At 32.7% G+C, this 7,606-nt stretch overlaps 1 protein-coding gene across 1 annotated transcript in view; it reads right to left on the bottom strand.

Annotated features, from left to right (window-relative positions):
* The window catches only part of LOC115146893 (G protein-coupled receptor kinase 3), a 74,376-nt gene that overhangs the window by 18,497 nt on the left and 48,273 nt on the right, over positions 1-7,606 (bottom strand). The gene's annotated exons all lie outside the window — the stretch shown is intronic.

The following is a 7,606-nucleotide window of genomic DNA, read 5'->3' as shown; positions in this document are numbered from 1 at the left end:
GAATAGAAAGAGAATGGAGAGAATAGAAAGAGAATAGAAAGAGAGAATAGAAAGAGAGAGAATAGAAGGAGAGAATAGAAGAGAGAATAGAAAGAGAGAGAATAGAAAGAGAGAGAATAGAAAGAGAATAGAAAGAGAATAGAGAGAGAATACAAAGAGAATAGAAAGAGAATAGAAAGAGAATAGAGACAGAGAACAGAAAGGAGAGAGAATAGAGAGGGAGACAATAGAAATAGAATAGAAAGAGAGAAGAGAAGAAAGAGAGAATAGAAAGAGAATAGAGAGAGAGAGAATAGAAAGAGAGAGAATAGAAAGAGAATAGAAAGAGAGAGAATAGAAAGAGAATAGAAAGAGAGAGAATAGAAAGAGAGAGAACAAAGAGAATAGAGAGAGAGAGAATAGAAAGAGAGAGGAATAGAAAGAGAGAGAATAGAGAGAGAGAAGAATAGAAAGAGAGAGAAGAAAGAGAGAAAACAAAGAATAGAAAGAGAATACAGAGAGAGAGAATAGAAGAGAGAATAGAAAAAGAATATAAAGAGAGAGAATAGAAAGAGAGAAACAAAGAATAGAAAGAGAGAAAATAGAGAAGAACAAAAGAAAGAGAGATAGAGAGAGAACAAAAGAGAGAGAAATAGAAAGAGAGAATAGAAAGAGAGAATAGAGAGAGAACAAAGAATAGAAAGAGAGAGAAATAGAGAGAGAGAACAAAGAATAGAAAAAGAGAGAATAGAGAGAGAATACAAAAGAATAGAAAGAGAGAAATAGAGAAGAGAACAAAAGAATAGAAAAAGAGAGAACACAGAGAGAGAACAAAGAAAGAAGAGAGAATAGAGAGAGAGAGAATAGAAAGAGAGAATAGAGAGAGAAACAAAGAAAGAAAGAGAGAAACATAGAGAGAGAACAAAGAGAAAGAGAGAATAGAGAAGAGAAAAACAAAGAATAGAAAGAGAGAAGAGAATAAAAAGAATAGAAAGAGAGAGAATAGAAAGAGAGAACAAAAGAATAGAAAGAGAGAATAGAGAGGAGAACAAAAATAGAAAGAGAATAGAGAGAGAACAAAGTATTAGAAAGAGAGAATAGAAAGAAACAAAGAATAGAAAGAGAGAATAGAGAAGAGAAGAGAATAAAGAGAATAGAAAAGAGAATAGAAAGAGAGAATAGAAAGAGAACAAAGAATAGAAAGAGAGAATAGAGAGAGAGAAAATGAATAGAAAGAGAGAGAATAGAGAAAGAGAATAGAGAGAGAGAATAGAAAGAGAGAGAATAGAAAGAGAATAGAGAGAAGAGAAAGAGAATAGAGAGAGAGAGAATAGAGAGAGAGAGAATAGAAAGAGAGAGAATAGAAAGAGAATAGAAAGAGAGAATAGAGAGAGAGAATAGAAAGAGAGAGAATAGAAAGAGAATAGAGAGAGAGAACAAAAAGAATAGGAAAGAGAGAATAGAGAGAGAGAGAATAGAAAGAGAATAGAGAGAGAATAGAGAGAGAATAGAGTGAATACAAAGATAATAGAGAGAGAATAGAGAGAGAATAGAAAGAAAGAGAAAGAGAGAAATAGAGAGAAAAAGAATAGAAAGAGAGAATAGAGAGAGAGAACAAAGAGAAAGAGAGAATAGAGAGAGAAATAGAGAATAGAAAGAGAGAATAGAAAGAGAATAGAAAGAGAGAATAGAGAGAGAGAGAGAATAGAAAGAGAGATAGAGAGAGAGAATAGAAAGAGAATAGAAAGAGAGAATAGAGAGAGAAATAGAAAGAGAGAATAGAGAGAGAGAGAATAGAAAGAGAGAGAATAGAGAATAGAAAGAGAGAATAGAGAGAGAGAAAACAAAGAATAGAGACAGAATAGAGAGAGAATAGAAAGAGAATAGAAAGAGAATAGAGATGAGAACAAAGAGAGAGAAAGAGAGAATAAGAGAGAGAATAGAAAGAGAGAAAGAGAGAGGAATAGAAAGAGAGAATAGAGAGAGAAGAGAGAGAATAGAGAGAGAAGAGAGAGAGAACAAAGAATAGAAAGAGGAAGAGAGAGAGAATAGAGAGAGGATAGAAAGAGAGAATAGAGAGAGAGAAGAAAGAATAGAAAAAGAGAGAGAATAGAGAGAGAGAACAAAGAATAGAAAGAGAGAATAGAGAGAGAAACAAAGAATAGAAAGAGAGAATAGAGAGAGAGAACAAAATAGAATAGAGAGAATAGAGAGAGAAAAAGAATAGAAAGAGAGAAATAGAGAGAGAGAACAAAGAATAGAAAGAGAGAATACAGAGAGAGAACAAAGAATAGAAAGAGAGAGAAGAGAGAGAGAACAAAGAATAGAAAGAGAAATAGAGAGAGAGAAAAAGAATAGAAAGAGAGAATAGAGAGAGAACAAAAGAATAGAAAGAGAAATAGAAAGAGAGAAATAGAAAGAGAGAAATAGAAAAAGAAAGAATAGAAAGAGAAGAGAACAAAGAATAGAAAAAGAGAGAATAGAAAAAGAATAGAAAGAGAGAATAAGAGAGAAAATAAAGAAAAAGAGAGAATAGAGAGAGAAAAAAAGAAATAGAAAAAGAGAGAATATAGAGAGAGAACAAAGAAATAGAAAGAGAGAATAGAGAGAGAGAACAAAGAATAGAAAGAGAGAATAGAGAGAGAGAATAGAAAGAGAGAGAATAGAAAGAGAAATAAAGAATAGAAAGAGAGAATAGAAGAGAAACAAAGAATAGAAAGAGAGAATAGAGAGAGAGAACAAAGAATAGAAAAAGAATAGAATAGAGAGAAAGAAAGAAAGAATAGAAAAAGAATAGAAATAGAGAGAGAAACAAAAATAGAAAGAGAGAATACAGAGAGAGAACAAAGAATAGAAAGAGAGAATACAGAGAGAGAAAACAAAGAATAGAAAGAGAGAATAGAGAGAGAACAGAAAGAACAAAGAATAGAAAGAGAATAGAGAGAGAACAAAGAATAGAAAGAGAGAATAGAGAGAGAACAAAGAATAGAAAGAGAGAATAGAGAGAGAGAACAAAGAATAGAAAGAGAGAATAGAGAGAGAGAATAGAAAAAAGAATAGAAAGAGAATAGAAAGAGAGAATAGAGAGAGAACAAAGAATAGAAAGAGAGAATAGAGAGAGAGAATAAAGAATAGAAAGAGAGAATAGAGAGAGAGAAACAAAGAATAGAAAGAGAGAATAGAGAGAGAAACAAAAGAATAGAAAGAGAGAATAGAGAGAGAACAAAGAATAGAAAGAGAGAATAGAGAGAGAGAATAGAAAGAGAATAGAAAGAGAGAAAGAATAGAGAGAACAAAGAATAGAGAGAGAATAGAGAGAGAACAAAGAATAGAAAGAGAGAAATAGAGAGAGAGAACAAAGAATAGAAAGAGAGAATAGAGAGAGAACAAAGAATAGAAAGAGAGAATACAGAGAGAGAACAAAGAATAGAAAGAGAGAATAGAGAGAGAGAACAAAGAATAGAAAGAGAGAATAGAGAGAGAGAACAAAGAATAGAAAGAGAGAATAGAGAGAGAGAACAAAAAGAATAGAAAGAGAGAATAGAGAGAGAGAACAAAGAATAGAAAGAGAGAATAGAGAGAGAACAAAGAATAGAAAGAGAGAATAGAGAGAGAGAGAATAGAAAGAGAGAATAGAGAGAGAACAAAGAATAGAAAAAGAGAGAATACAGAGAGAGAATAACAAAGAATAGAAAGAGAGAATAGAGAGAGAGAAAAAGAATAGAAAGAGAGAATAGAGAGAGAACAAAGAATAGAAAGAGAGAATAGAGAGAGAACAAAGAATAGAAAGAGAGAATAGAGAGAGAGAACAAAGAATAGAAAGAGAGAATACAGAGAGAGAACAAAGAATAGAAAGAGAGAATAGAGAGAGAAACAAAGAATAGAAAGAGAGAATAGAGAGAGAGAATAAAGAATAGAAAGAGAGAATAGAGAGAGAACAAAAGAATAGAAAGAGAGAATAGAGAGAGAGAACAAAGAATAGAAAGAGAATAGAGAGAGAACAAAGAATAGAAAGAGAGAATAGAGAGAGAACAGAATAGAAAGAGAGAATAGAAAGAGAACAAAGAATAGAAAGAGAGAATAGAGAGAGAGAACAAAGAATAGAAAGAGAGAATAGAGAGAGAGAACAAAGAATAGAAAGAGAGAATAGAGAGAGAGAAAAGAATAGAAAGAGAAGAATAGAAAGAGAATAGAGAGAGAGAACAAAGAATAGAAAGAGAGAATACAGAGAGAGAACAAAGAATAGAAAGAGAGAATAGAGAGAGAGAACAAAGAATAGAAAGAGAGAATAGAGAGAGAGAACAAAGAATAGAAAGAGAGAATAGAGAGAGAGAACAAAGAATAGAAAGAGAGAATAGAGAGAGAGAAAGAATAGAAAGAGAGAATAGAGAGAGAATAGAAAGAGAGAATACAGAGAGAGAACAAAGAATAGAAAGAGAGAATAGAAGAGAAAAGAATAGAAAGAGAGAGAATAAAGAATAGAAAGAGAGAATAGAGAGAGAAACAAAGAATAGAAAGAGAGAATAGAGAGAGAACAAAGAATAGAAAGAGAATAGAGAGAGAGAACAAAGAATAGAAAGAATAGAATAGAGAGAATAGAAAGAGAGAATAGAGAGAGAGAACAAAGAATAGAAAGAGAAATAGAGAGAGAACAAAGAATAGAAAGAGAGAATAGAGAGAGAGAACAAAGAATAGAAAGAGAGAATAGAGAGAGAGAACAAAGAATAGAAAGAGAGAATAGAGAGAGAGAACAAAGAATAGAAAGAGAGAATAGAGAGAGAATAGAACAAAGAATAGAAAGAGAGAAATAGAGAGAGAACAAAGAATAGAAAGAGAGAATAGAGAGAGAACAAAGAATAGAAAGAGAGAATAGAGAGAGAACAAAGAATAGAAGAGAAGAGAATAGAGAGAGAATAGAGAGAAGAACAAAGAATAGAAAGAGAGAATAGAGAGAGAGAAGAAAGAATAGAAAGAGAGAATAGAGAGAGAGACAAAGAATAGAAAGAGAGAATAGAGAGAGAGAACAAAGAATAGAAAGAGAGAATAGAGAGAGAACAAAGAATAGAAAGAGAGATAGAAGAGAACAAAGAATAGAAGAGAGAGAGAGAACAAAGAATAGAAAGAGAGAATAGAGAGAGAACAAAGAATAGAAAGAGAGAATAGAGAGAGAGAATAAAGAATAGAAAGAGAGAATAGAGAGAGAGAAAAAGAATAGAAAGAGAGAAATAGAGAAGAAAACAAAGAATAGAAAGAGAGAATAGAGAGATAGAAAAGAATAGAAAGAGAGAAATAGAGAGAGAGAACAAAGAATAGAAAGAGAGAATAGAGAAGAGAATAAAGAAGAGAAATAGAAAGAGAATAGAGAGAGAGAAATAGAAAGAACAGAAAGAAGAGAATAGAGAGAGAACAAAGAATAGAAAGAGAGAATAGAAAGAGAGAGAATAGAAAGAATAGAAAGAGAGAATAGAGAGAGAGAACAAAGAATAGAAAAAGAGAGAATACAGAGAGAAGAGAAAGAGAAATAGAGAGAGAGAACAAAGAATAGAAAGAGAGAATAGAGAGAGAGAACAAAGAATAGAAAGAGAGAAGAGAACAAAGAATAGAAAGAGAGAGAGAGAGAGAACAAAGAATAGAAAGAGAGAATAGAGAGAGAACAAAGAATAGAAAGAGAGAGAGACAAAGAATAGAACAGAGAGAGAAAGAGAGAAGAAAATAAATAGAAAGAGAATAGAGAGAGAGAGAATAGAAAGAGAGAATAGAGAAATAGAGAAATAGAGAGAGAATAGAGAGAGAATAGAGAGAAACAAAAAGAATAGAAAAAGAGAGAAATAGAGAGAGAAAAGAATAGAAAGAGAAATAGAGAGAGAGAGAATAGAAAGAGAGAATAGAGAGAGAATAGAAAGAGAAGAAAGAATAGAAAGAGAGAATACAAAGAGAATAGAAAGAGAAATAGAAAGAGAATACAAAGAAATAGAGAGAGAATAGAAAGAGAGAATAGAAAGAAAGAGAATAGAAAGAGAATAGAGAGAGAATAGAGAGAGAATACAAAGAGAATACAGAGAGAATAGAAAGAGAATAGAGAGAGAATAGAGAGAGAGAGAATAGAAAGAGAATAGAGAGAGAATATAAGAGAGAGAATAGAAAGAGAATAGAAAGAGAGAATAGAGAGAGAATAGAAGAGAGAAAAGAGAGAATAGAGAGAGAGAAAAGAGAGAAGAGAGAATAGAGAGAGAGAATAGAAAGAATAGAAAGAGAGAATAGAGAGAGAGAATAGAAAGAAATAGAGAGAGAATAGAGAAGAGAGAGAATAGAAAGAGAAATAGAGAGAGAGAATAGAATAGAGAATAGAGAATAGAGAGAGAACAAAGAGAATAGAGAGAATAGAGAGAACAAAGAATAGAAAGAGAGAATACAAAGAGAATACAGAGAGAATAGAAAGAGAGAATAGAGAGAGAGAATAGAAAGAGAGAATAGAGAGAGAGAGAATAGAAAGAGAATAGAGAGAGAGAAAAGAATAGAAAGAAGAGAGAGAGAGAATAGAAAGAGAATAGAGAGAGAAGAGAGAGAGAGAATAGAAAGAGAATAGAGAGAGAGAATAGAAAGAGAATAGAGAGAGAGAATAGAGAGAGAATAGAAAGAGAGAATAGAGAGAGAAGAGAGAGAATAGAAGAGAGAGAATAGAAAGAGAATAGAGAGAGAATAGAGAGAGAATAGAGAGAGAATAGAGAGAGAATAGAGAGAGAATAGAGAGAGAGAATAGAGAGAGAATAGAGAGAGAGAGAATAGAGAGAGAGAATAGAAGAGAGAGAAGAGAATAGAGAGAGAGAGAATAGAGAGAGAGAGAATAGAGAGAGAGAGAATAGAGAGAGAATAGAGAGAGAATAGAGAGAGAATAGAGAGAGAATAGAGAGAGAATATAGAGAGAATAGAGAGAATAGAGAGAGAGAATAGACAGAGAGAATAGACAGAGAGAATAGAGAGAGAGAATAGAGAGAGGATAGAGACAGAATAGAGAGAGAATAGAAAGAGAATAGAAAGAGAATAGAAAGAGAATAGAGAGAGAATAGAGAGAGAAGAGAGAGAATAGAGAGAGAAGAGAGAGAATAGAAAGAGAATAGAGAGAGAAGAGAGAGAATAGAGAGAGAGAAGAGAGAGAATAGAAAGAGAATAGAGAGAGAATAGAGAGAGGATAGAGAGAGAATAGAGAGAGAATAGAGAGAGAATAGAGAGAGAATAGAGAGAGAAATAGAGAGAGAGAGAATAGAGAGAGAGAGAATAGAGAGAGAGAGAATAGAGAGAGAGAGAATAGAGAGAGAGAGAATAGAGAGAGAATAGAGAGAGAGAATAGAGAGAGAATAGAGAGAGAATAGAGAGAGGATATAGAGAGAAGAGAGAGAATAGAGAGAGAATAGAGAGAGAATAGAGAGAGGATAGAGAGAGAATAGAAAGAGAATAGAGAGAGAATAGAGAGAGGATAGAGAGAGGATAGAGAGAGAGAACAGAGAGAGAATAGAGAGAGAATAGAGAGAGAGAGAATAGAGAGAGAATAGAGAGAGAGAATAGAGAGAGAATAGAGAGAATAGAGAGAGAATAGAGAGAATAGAGAGAATAGAGAGAGAAGAGAGAA

Source organism: Oncorhynchus nerka, linkage group LG19 (genome assembly GCF_034236695.1).
Source record: "Oncorhynchus nerka isolate Pitt River linkage group LG19, Oner_Uvic_2.0, whole genome shotgun sequence".
In the NCBI taxonomy this organism is placed as follows: domain Eukaryota; kingdom Metazoa; phylum Chordata; class Actinopteri; order Salmoniformes; family Salmonidae; genus Oncorhynchus; species Oncorhynchus nerka.
Note: the sequence above shows the minus strand (reverse complement) of the source record. Positions and strands in the feature narration are given on the sequence as shown.